At 43.4% G+C, this 12,634-nt stretch overlaps 1 protein-coding gene across 2 annotated transcripts in view; it reads left to right on the top strand.

Annotated features, from left to right (window-relative positions):
* Positions 1-12,634, top strand: part of TNKS (tankyrase) — a 288,162-nt gene that overhangs the window by 157,314 nt on the left and 118,214 nt on the right. The window lies entirely within an intron of this gene.

Here is a 12,634-nt window from a genome sequence, read left to right as displayed (position 1 = left end):
ATTGATATACCACCTTCAATAGCCAGACATGAAGGATGCACCAATCAGAGACTTGGGTACTGTCTCCTGTACCACCTGACATACTGTCTTCTGAGGTTCCCTGTCTGGCACCTTGGTACCAGTTTGAGACTCCTATCCCATGAGGACCTGGAATCCCGGAAGAACCTAAATCACCATTACTGAGGGATACCAAGAGACATTCTACACTCCTACCATGTCACCTCCTAGAGCCTACTTACCCTCTGCTACCATCTTCAAAACTTGCCCTCCAGTACTGACACTGTCAGAAACCCCTCAAGAAGTCTTTGCGGGTACGGAGAGACCTTTCTAGCTGGTACTGACACAACATGCTCCAGTGCCATCACACCAACAATAATGACTTCTGGTACTCATGCAATTACAGGGCTCTTTTCAGGTCCTAAGACTGACTCGACCACTGGTACCCGAAGCCATTTCTGTCTCCAGTTGACACGGGAGATGACACCTCATCTGATTTTGAGGTGTTTTTACAAGATTCCTCCATCTTTCAACCTCCCTCCCTTGAAGTACACTATGAAGAGGAAACTCCTTTCAGGAGATACACCTGGCAAACCTGGCATGGACAACCATGGAAGTCCTTTCCCCTTCATTTATGCTCCATCATGGTGGGCTTGTTGGAATCCGTGGACCGTTTATGGTGACCAGTTCTGCAGGGTCCTGTGTTGTAAGGGGGCACATCAGGAGCAACAACCATCATCCTTGGGTCCTGCTATACAGCGAATCTTATAAATAAGCAAGAATTAGCTGAGGAGGAAGAAATATCACCCTCTCAGAGATCCTCCTCCTCACTCGATGAAGCGGTTAGGCTCTGTCCCTCTCACCGTTCCCCCTGTCTTATGCTGACAATTTCAAGGCCTTACGAAATGTGTAGCAGAGACCCTGCATAGTCTGTTGCAGGAGATACAGCATTCCCTGTTGGACATCCTTCATACATTGCCTCAGAGCAAAATTGCCTTGCCCATCAATGATTCTCTGTGATTATGTTCCGTGTGGCAAATTCCAGCTACTATACTACCTACGTGTAAATGGGCTGACAAAAACACTGCATCCCACCCAAAGGCTCAGGATATTTTCTTCTCACCCAACTCCCTACTTGTAGAGAGTTAACAAATACAACAGACAAAATCTGGATCTGTTTGATGCCAACCAACAAAGCGCTAAAAGGGTAGACCTTCTAGCAAAAGCTACTCCTTGGCCTCGTTGGAGTTCAGGGTAGCCAATTACCATTACTGATGGCAACATATGATTTTACAAAGGTTTCCAAGTTTTCATCTTGAACACCTGCCACAGGATCAGAAAGAACAATTTCTCGCCCTCATAGTAGCAGGGCAAACAATTGTCAAAGCATTTCCCCAAGACTTGCTCGATGCTGCTGACGCAGTTGCATGCACCGTGGCTACAGCACTAGTCATGCACTAGCCATCTTGGCTGCAGTTCTTTGGTCTGCCCCAGGAGGTACAAACACTGTTGAGACCTTCTCTTTGAGGAACACAATTTTTTTTAATGACACTACGGATGGGTCCCTTCATTCTTTTAGAGACTCCTGGTTGACACTATGATCTCTGTTCATCTAAACCCCTGCAGCAAAGTAAAAAGGACCATAGACCACAGACAGCTCAGTGGATCTCACCCTGTCCACTACCAATCCATGAGAATGGCCACACCTCCCAAGAAGAAGCCCACATTCACTAAGAAAGGACTGTCCTCTACAGCAACTGCCTAGTCAGTGACATCCTCAAAGCGACCATTTTGACCCTTGTCAAGGGTCATGAACTTTCTCCCTCTCTGGATCTTATGCTGCACCTATCCCCCCATATCCTTATGGGGATCATCTCCTATTTTCTACCTTCTTGGGAGCTCATCATCTTGACGGGTGGATACTGGAGATGATTTCTACAGGTTACTGCATCCAGTTCAGCTTCTTTCCATCTCCCGCACTCCCGCCTCCCCCACCCCCCCGCGCACTCTCTTCAGGGACCCCTCTCATGTGTGTCTTGTGAGGCAGGAGGTATAATCCTTCCTAACATTAGGGGCGATTGAACCTGTTCCAGTGGACTTTATCAAATAAATATTCTATTCCCAGTACTTCCTGGTTCAGAAGAAAAATGGAGGAGAAGTAGAGATCAATTCTGGACCTCAGGACATTGAGCACCTTTGTTTATTCCCTCTGGTTCAGAATGGTAACCCTAACAGCCATAATTCCCTCTCTGGACCCAAGAGATTGGTTTGTCTCCCTCAACGTCCACCATGCTTATTTTCAAATCTCCATGCATTGCTTGCACAGATGCTTCCTATGTTTTATGTGGGCAGAGACCACTGCCAGTATCACATCCTACCTTTTGGCCTCTCCATTGCCCCACAGTTGTTTACAAAAGTCCCCTTAGCCACCACAGCCCATCTTTGCCCAATGGGAATAATTGTTTTTCCTTACAATTGGCTCCCAAAAGGCCACTTATTTCTTGAGGTACAGACAGCAACCAGGATGCCCCATCTCTGTTCCACTCATTGGACCTCTGCCTCAATATGAAAAGATTTATTCTTTCATCCACCCAACAAATAGACTTCATCACAGCACTCTGGACTCCTCTAATGCCAGAGCATACTTGGCCCAGGACAGATTTGCCACTAAATCCAGCCTCATCTCAACAATACAATAGCCTGCAAACCACAGCCAGGGCCTGCCTGCAACTTCTGGGCCATGTGGCAACCTGCATGCTTGTGACACCCTTAGCAAGAATACACTGTGTCTTCAGGCCTAGCTGGGAACAGTATACATACACCACCAACAAACAGTCTGTCCAAGTGGGAATCATACCTCAGAGAGTCCTTGGTTCTCTACATTGGTGTAAGGTGTGTATGGGAGTTCCATTCTTGCAGCCTCCTCCCACAAGCATTATCACTATAAACACCTCCCTGATTGGCTGGGGTGCACGCTTCCAAAATCTCATAGCTCCTCAGGAAGCGATCTTCTAATACATTGATATGGAGCTCAGAGCAGTTTGCTACACTTGCCAGCACTTCTTACCCCATATAAAGGGCCACTTGATCAGAATAATTGTAGACAACAGAGTAGCAATGTAGTATGTCAGTCGTTGAGAACGAGGAACGTCCCAGTCCTTGTGCACCAAATCTATAAAACTACGGGACTGGTGCATATTACACTGCATACAGATCTCAGTGTCTTATCTACCAGGACTACAGAACAGTGTGGACTTCCTTAGCGTGCATTTCAGCATCAACTATGAGTGGGAGCTGAGCAAGTTATCCCAAATTACCTCTTACCTGGGGTCTTGCACAGATAGAGCTCTTAGTGACACCATCCAATGCTAAGTGCGGGTGATTCTGCTTGAGGAGAGGGGCACGGTCACAACTCAATGGCAGATGTCCATATCATTCCTCGGCTTCATGTATTGCTATATGCTTGTCCCCTAATTCCGTTACTGCTCAAGGTCTTGAACAAATTTTTGGCAAGAAAAGTTAGAAGCCATCCTCATAGCACTGTCATGACTGAGAGTTGGTCTCTGGGACCACCTCTTCCCCTGCCTCTGACAGAGAATCCCCTCATTCAGGAGTCGAGCTCCATCATCCACCCAAACTTCTTGGTGCTTCACCTCAAGGCATGGCTACTAAATGGCTTTCTGGTATAGGTCAGGACTGTTCCCCAGAAGTTCAAACAGTATTGCTTCACAGCAGAAAACCCACAAGGAAAACTTACATGCAGAAGTGGAAATGCTTCCAGACTTGGTACAGTCATCGATCTATACCTTCTTTCAAGTCTCATCTGACACACACTCTCTGATTACCTGTAAAGTAAAAACTAAAGAATTATTGCTGAGTTCAATTAAAATTCCCCTTGCTGCCCTCGCAGCCTTTCACACCACTATCGAGGGATTTTCAGTCTTCACCCACCCAACCACTGTGAGGTTTATCAAAGGCCTGTTCAACCTCTTTCCTCCTGTCAGGGAACCATCTCCACTGTGGGACCTCAACTTTATCCTCAGTTCACTGAGGAGAACCCAGTTTGAACCTGTTCTCTACTTCATTTGGCCCTTAAGACCTCTTTTCTTATAACCATCACCTTGGTCAGGAGGGTAGGGGACCTTGTAACTTTGATGGCTAATCCGTCATACACTGTCCACCCCCTTGCATCCTACATAAGGTTTCTTCAGAATTCCACATTAATCAGGAAATCAGTTTATCGGTGTTTTTTCCCCAAGTACCACTCTTTGAGAGAAGAAATGAGTCTCCATGCACTGGATGTAAGATGAGCGCTCGCTTTTTATCTGGATAGGACTAGACCCTTCAAAGGCTTCACCAAGGCTTTTCATCTTGATTGCAGAAAGAATGAAAGGACATCTGTCTTCCACCGGAAGACTGTCCAAATGGGTTGCAGGATGCATCTATGAAGCCTCAGAGGTTTACCCCACTCCAAAGGTGATTGGGCCCTGATGGAATTAACAATTTACCTCTGTAGCCCTGCTGCCATACATACCAATCTCAGACATATGGTCTTCAGTGCATATGTTTTCCTAGCACTACACTCTCGTACTTGCTTCCAGAGCTGACACTGCTTTCGGTGATACTGTTTTACAATCTGTACTGAATCTGGCTCCTCGGCACTCTCCTTCATAAATGAGGTACTGCTCAGTAATCTCCTGACATGGAGCCCTGTAGGGACGCTGCTTGAAGAAGAAGGAGAGGTTCTTTATCTTGTGTAGTAACTGGAGTTCTTCCAGATGTGTGTCCCTGTGGTTGCTCTGCTTCCTGTCCTCCTTCCCCTCTGCCTCAGTCTTTTGCTTTTGTGACAGAGAAGGAACTCAAGTGGTAGTGGGTCTACCCTGTCCCTATAAACACTTGTACTGGAGCACAAGAGTGCCTGGGGCACAGGTGCAGTCCTGCAGACATTGCTGACTAAATCTATGATCAGGAATGCACAGGCATGTGTGCATCCGGATGTGAAACACCGCTAGAGATGCACATCTCAAAGAACTCCAGTTACTGTACAAAGTAAGTAACCTCTTTTTTATTTTTTATTTGCCTTCTGAGCCTTCAGGGAACTCTCAGTCCACATTGTCACACTTTTCTCTGCAATTGTGAAGGCTAGAAGCTTTTTTAACATGAAAACTTCAGCCTTTATTTAAATCAGCTGTTTAGGAGGTGGGACTTCAAGAAAAAAAAACAAACATTGCAAGTTTTGTGACAAAATCACGAGAGGGGGAACACTGAACCTTTTCAATGTTGTGCATTTTTCCTTCTGATTGTACAAGTAAAAATTAAACCTTTTAAATTAATACCACGTAAGCCAATCCGTCTGTTTGCAGTGTACATAGTGCACGGATTATATTGAGATCTGTGTGTTAAGATGAATATTCTAAAATGAATATTGTTTAGAAGAATGATATTATAGTATTAGTACTCCATTTACAGTTACAATAGGGAAGTTTCATTGTTTTAACTGTTGTCAGAATAAAAATTATCTTCAAAAAAATTGCACATGTAGTGAAAGATTTGTGAACAAATACCCAATAGGCAGTATATTTTACTGTGCCCCAAGGGTATGTTTAAATATTTGGGTATGTTGGGTATGTATGTGTATATTTAAATATTTGACATGCCCAATATATTTGCAGTGTCACTATCTAAATACAAGTCACATTATCTTTACTCTGCTTTGACTAGCTTTCTGACAGTAAAATATTTCTTTGTTGTTGTTTTTAGAGCTGCTAGGGTTTCTCTTTTTCTTAACTCTGTGGGTTCTTTTTAGGACAGGAGGTGAAGTCTGTGTTCGACTAATGTACAGAAAAAATATTTCTTAGGAGTAGGGATTTATGGCCACAGCTAGACTACGGAAAGACTAGTCCATGGCTATGATTCCTCCGCTCTAGGTTAATACAAATAATAATAAAGAAATGTTCTGTGTTAGCTAGTACACTTGCTAAACTAAGGTTGACCATGACTTGCTATCACGGTTTTTAAAAACTGTTGTCTCTTTGTCTATGTTAGGTGCTAAGTGGTGTTTCAAACCTGTTAAATAAACACATTTTATCTGACCCATTTGTTAAATGTGTGTCATTTTCCTAGGCTAGACTGAGCCGAAGAGGCTTCCTTAATCCCTGTTGTGTCATGTTTCCTCTCCTGCTTCAGAGTTAAACAATTTTGATAATAGGTTATTATTACTGCTTAATATTTATACTTAAGGTAATGCCCGGAGAGCCCCATCAAAAGCAGAGCCCTGTTATGCAATGTGCTGAGTACAAACACAGGAAGACATGGTCCTGTATTCTTCTAATTTATTACAGTTCATGTTTTTTGGAGGTGGGGGGACAGGAAAATGTCTGTTCTCACCCTAGAGCCCAGAAGGAGATGCAGTAATGCTCTTTGAATGTTAGAAGGCCATGTCAAAGCTTATCTAGCCTTTTCTCTAGAGTTCACAAAGTCTCTTTTACTTTGTCGCATTTGAGCATCCTTGAAAAGGGCAACAGATTTGTCAAGGACATGTTCCTTTAGCTGTTTGCTTCCTCATGGTGATTGCCCTCACACAGTAAAACTCTGGCAATGCTTCTCTAGAGTAGTTCCCATCTCTTGGCTGAGAGGAGAGAACTTACAGCAGATGATTTGTGCGGAGCTGCCATTTAGTGCTCAGTATGTTAATCAAGCACTGCCATCTGGATTTGGCTGTATCAGCAGACATGACCAGCCTTCAGAACATGTGTGGAGGACAGTTCTCCTGCCATGGACTTCACTGACCTTTCTTAAAAGGCAGCCTGATTACCACTGAGTATCTCCCTCCTATTCATTTCAGCCTAGTCCAGTTAGGTGACCGGACTCCCCCCTGGGTCTGGGTAATGCTAGTTAGACCTACTATCCACATTGATTTCAGCCAAGAGATGGAAAAAGCAGTATTTCCGTGGCTTGGTAACACCAGTGTGGGCACACCTCCAGAAAGCCCCTGTCAGATGATGGGACTGAGTCAAGGGACTATCATCAGAACCAGAATGATTCAGGATAAGATGGGGCATGGCATGGGATGATTTAGTTTGGGATTGGTCCTGCTTTGAGCAGGGGGTTGGACTAGATGACCTCCTGAGATGACCTCCTTCCAACCCTGATATTCTATGGTTCTATGTCCATCATGCCCATGGAGATTTTGGCAAATATATTTGCATTTCTTCTTTTGGAACGGAGTTCTGCCTGCATGGATTCTTCTCCCCATACAGCGATCAGATCACAGAATCATAGAATATCAGGGTTGGAAGGGACCTCAGGAGGTCATCTAGTCCAACCGCCTGCTCAAAGCAGGACCAATCCCCAACTAAATCATCCCAGCCAGGGCTTTGTCAAGCCTGACCTTAAAAACCTCAAAGGAAGGAGATTCCACCACCTCCCTAGGGAACGCATTCCAGTGCTTCACCACCCTCCTAGTGAAAATTTTTTTCCTAATATCCAACCTAAACCTTCCCCACTGCAACTTGAAACCATTACTCCTTGTTCTGTCATCTGCTACCACTGAGAACAGTCTAGATCCATCCCCTTTGGAACCCCCTTTCAGGTAGTTGAAAGCAGCTATCAAATCCCCCCTCATTCTTCTCTTCCGCACGCTAAATAATCCCAGTTCCCTCAGCCTCTCCTCATAAGTCAAGAATTCCAGTCCCCTAATCATTTTTGTTGCCCTCCGCTGGACGCTTTCCAATTTTTCCACATCTTTCTTGTAGTGTGGGGCCCAAAACTGGACACAGTACTCCAGATGAGTCCTCACCAATGTCAAATAGAGGGGAACGATCACGTCCCTCGATTTGCTGGCAATGCCCCTACTTATACAGCCCAAAATGCTGTTAGCCTTCTTGGCAACAAGGGCACACTGTTGACTCATATCCAACTTCTCGTCCACTGTAACCCTAGGTCCTTTTCTGCACAACTGCTGCCTAGCCACTTGGTCCTTAGTCTGTAGAAGTGAATGGGATTCTTCCTTCCTAAGTGCAAGACTCTGCACTTGTCCTTGTTGAACCTCATCAGATTTGTTTTGGCCCAATCCTCTAATTTGTCTAGGTCTTTCTGTATCCTATCCCTACCCTCCAGCATATCTACAACTCCTCCCAGTTTAGTGTCATCTGAACACTTGCTGAGGGTGCAATCCACTCCATCCTCCAGATCGTTAATGAAGATATTGAACAAAACCGGCCCCAGGACCAACCCTTGGGGCACTCCGCTTGATACCGGCTGCCAACTAGACATGGAGACATTGATCACTGCCCATTGAAGAATCCCAAGAAGAATCTTCTTTACCTGGGAAAAGAGAAAAGCAGAAGGCTCAAAGTCCACTTGGGAACTCATCTTGCAAACCTAATTTACCTGGGTAAGGTAAATTCATTTGGATGTTATGATGGTGGGTGCTAGAGAAAATAAGAAGATAAGCAGTACAATAATGCCTGTGTGTCTCAGCCTTGGAAGTCTGCTGGAAGAATTTAGAAGGGAGAAGGAATTGACCTAAAAATCTTCCATTCTGATTGGAGGGCACTCTACTTGAACATCAGATGATAGAGATCACGATCATTAGGGTTGTTGCCAGTCGTAGAAAATGATTAGTAGCTAAGAATAACTGGTTTTTTGATGATCAGTAGGGACTTGGAGCAATCAGTTTAACCCTATACAAAGAGAAACACAGAGAGATAATGCACAAAGATACATATTCAGACATACAATGCAATGTACATATAAACCATTTCTAAAACTAAGTTATATTGTATTCCTTTGATGAGCAGCGAGATGAGGGGGGGATACCAAACAAAATGTCTAGCTCAGTGGTGCCAATTCAGATACTACTTGGGGGGAGAGGCAAAATCCAGTGTTGTCTGCCTCCTCTTCCCTAGGACCCTGGGTCTCCCTTGGTCTGGGGATCCTTCCTCTCTCATATCCACACAGTGCAGGAGCCAGGGCCACCAGGAGTTGAGGTCTTGGCAAACTCCCCTGTGCTACACCATGGAGGAACAGACTCTCCATGCACCAGGTCTCAACACCATTTTGCTGTGCAGAAGGCAGACCAAGTCAGATTTCAGTGGCATTTTGACCTTGCAGCCTGAGTGATGCTCCAGACCCCAGTAGTTGGGCCATGGCCTTCCCTGGCTGCATAGCCTATGGACCTTTGAGCAAGTACAAAATGCTTCGGGCAGGGGGCATTCGCAGCCCCCTCCACCTCTTGATTGTGCCACTGGTTAAGAATCCTCATGGTATCGTAACTCTTGAAAAAACATAATGTCAGTGAATAAGAAGAAAATAGAAAAGACTGATCAGATAACCCCTAAGCATAGCATTAATTATAAAACTACATTAGCACCTTGCAATAGAAACCTACTTCTTACAGACAAAATTCACTACAGTCTGTAAATTCTCAAGAATGGTAACTGCTCAATTTTGAAGCACACTGAAGCTAGCTATAAGAAGAATGATCTCTTCACTGCTTTTTTCCCTTTGCAAGGCTGCATTAGTTCTGCAGTGGAACAATGTGATCTACTTCCCTGGATTATTAAGGAATTAAATTATACACCTCATAAATAGCCATTTTTGGTTTGGAAAAGCGGATGTGGTAAAATATTTTTAATAGTATCTTACATTCTTTACATTAATTTGATCCCAAAATATCAAGAACGAACTTGAATGTTTATCATCTCACACTAGGCTGTTCAACACTAGTGCTTTAGTACTTTCCTAAACTCTGGAGACACTCCAGTGCTTACTCTGCTTCCTTGGTGTTTACACCACAAAGGTATGTAGACGATAACCTATAATGTAGTCTTCACATAGCCAAACGTGTAAGATTTTAAAATAAAAAATGTATAATCATTCCCAGCTGTTCTTCTAGATCTTCAGCATCTGTCTAGTATTGAGTCTATAGCTCTAATATGAATGCAGTGTTCCTGGCATGATCTCATCAGAGTCCTGTACACGGGGATTTTTACTTCTGTGTTCCATGGTGTGATGCTTCACAATCACAATTACTTACTGACCTAGAGGAGCACTTTCATACACTACTAGGAGATAAGCCTTGGTGAAGCTGGGGATATTCTGTGCTATGTATCACAACCCTGGCTGTACTGTCTCCTGAAATTATTCAGTGGCAGAGAAGGTTTTGGTTGTTTGGGGTATTTTTTATCTGTAGACTTTTCACTTTGTCTGTTCTTCAGACAGCAAATAAAGGAATGATGAAAAGTATTCTTTCTTCACCTAGTCAGTTCCCATCTGCCCCCAGTCTCTTTCAGCTCCTCACAAGAGATCTCAATTTTAAAATTAAATCAGTATGTTTTTCAGATCTGGACATTTTGGGGAGTATGTATTACTGGTTGCAAAGCTCCATGGGAGGTTCTTTTAGTAGTAATTGTTGTTAATTTTACCAGGCTAAAATTATTCCGTTCAACAGCACAATTAAATATTGCTAGCTGTGTTCTGAAGATAATATGGTTTCAATTAAATTATATTTAACTAAATTTAAATTACCCCTGGCAAATGCAGTCTATGTGGTAAACTTGAAAACAGATTTACCAATCAGAAAACAGTGTAATAGGGATTGTTTTAGTCCTATATTTTGCTATTTGGTTCAATGACCAAAAGTTAATTTGTAGTTCTAATCTCAATATTAAGATCAACAGTTGAGTGAGAAGTGTGTTCTTTGCTTAGTTTTAAAATCTTGTAGTCATTAAGAGTTCCCTTTTTTTATTCTTCACACAATTTACAGAAATTATTTTAGCTCAGTAGCTGGTGTGGCTCTGTCATTTCAGAATTTACACTTATTACTGTTAGTCCATTTACATTCAGCAGCAAGACTCAACTTGCTTTCATGGAGCTACATTTAGAAATTTGTCCTTAAGGGATAACGGTCAACCATGCAATTAGAGAGCACATGACTGCTATAAAATGACTGAGTGGGAAATGGTACAGTTTGAATAGTTGAGGATCCCAAGCCATGTGGCTGACTAACATGTCCGCATGAACTCTGGTCTAGTCACAGAGAATCTAATTCCATTACTTAGATTTCGGTGAGTCTTTATACAGCACTTAGCACAGTGGAGCCCTAATCCTGATTGGAGCCTCTGGACACCACAGTATAAATATTAAATAACTATACTCTATTTGATATCAGGAATTTAAATTTTTCAAAGTAGCACTCATTTCATTATTTTTATTGTGATAGTGTCCAGCGTTCCCAGCCCCACTGTGCTAGGCAGATACAAACACATTACAATAAGGTGCTCTCTGCCCTGGAGAGCTTACTATCTAAGTATAGGACAAGAGGCAACAGCTGGATACATTACTGCAAAGTATTTCCTGTAGCCTCACTTTTCAAGCTGCTAGTTAAAAACAAATGCGTATAGTGTAAAACTTCAGGAATGTCTGCTATAGATTTGTTCTCTCATTCTTGTCAATCAGTATGATAAAGTGGCAGCAAGGGTGTACTGCCTGCATTTGGAACATATTCCTGATATACGGTCATGAGTGATGCAGTTGGCTTTAGAGAAGGCTGTAAGAGAACAGCATCAAATAGACCCAGGCTGTTGGGATTGGAAAGAGGCTCTGTGGCATAAATTCTAACCCACGGAGGAGAAGGTTTGTTGCCTTCTCAGAAGCTTTTGCTTAGTATACCAAATTCAAATAATCATCTTGTCAGGAATCACAACATCTTTCAAAGTAGTCAGCTGTATGTAAAGTATGAAACTGAGACCTTTTCTCTGATTAGAAACCCCACTGTGCATCCCATAATTCAAAGAAGGTAAAACACACAATGCTTTGAGGGAGCTTCTAAGACACGCTTTACAAGTGCAAAGTATTATCGTTATTACTGCTGTTCTCTGCAGGCAGTCCATTCGGATTTGAATAAATGTAACTTGTAACATATGATGAAAAATGAGTCAGAATTTTGCACCACTGCTTGCATTTTCTAAATCTACTGACCGCTGTACTTACCTACATGCCTCCAGCTTTCATCCAGATCACACCACACGATCCATCGTCTACAGCCAAGCTCTACGATACAACCGCCTTTGCTCCAACCCCTCAGACACAGACAAACACCTACAAGATATCTATCAAGCATTCTTACAACTACAATACCCACCTGCTAAAGTGAAGAAACAGATTGACAGAGCCAGAAGAGTACCCAGAAGTCACCTACTACAGGACAGGCCCAACAAAGAAAATAACAGAACGCCACTAGCCATCACCTTCAGCCCCCAACTAAAACCTCTCCAACACATCATCAAGGATCCACAACCTATCCTGAAGGACGACCCATCACTCTCACAGATCTTGGGAGACAGGCCAGTCCTTGCTTACAGACAGCCCCCCAACCTGAAGCAAATATTCACCAGCAACCACACACCACACAACGGAACCACTCACCCAGGAACCTATCCTTGCAACAAAGCCCATTGCCAGCTGTGTCCACATATCTGTTCAGAGGACACCATCTTAGGGCCTAATCACATCAGCCACACGATCAGAGGCTTGTTCACCCTCCCATCTACCAATGTGATATATGCCATCATGTGCCAGCAATGCCCCTCTGCCATGTACATTGGTCAAACTGGACAGTCTCTACGTAAAAGAA

The sequence above is a fragment of the Lepidochelys kempii genome, chromosome 4 (assembly GCF_965140265.1).
Source record: "Lepidochelys kempii isolate rLepKem1 chromosome 4, rLepKem1.hap2, whole genome shotgun sequence".
NCBI classification, from domain to species: domain Eukaryota; kingdom Metazoa; phylum Chordata; order Testudines; family Cheloniidae; genus Lepidochelys; species Lepidochelys kempii.
This window is presented reverse-complemented; position numbering and strand designations above follow the sequence as displayed.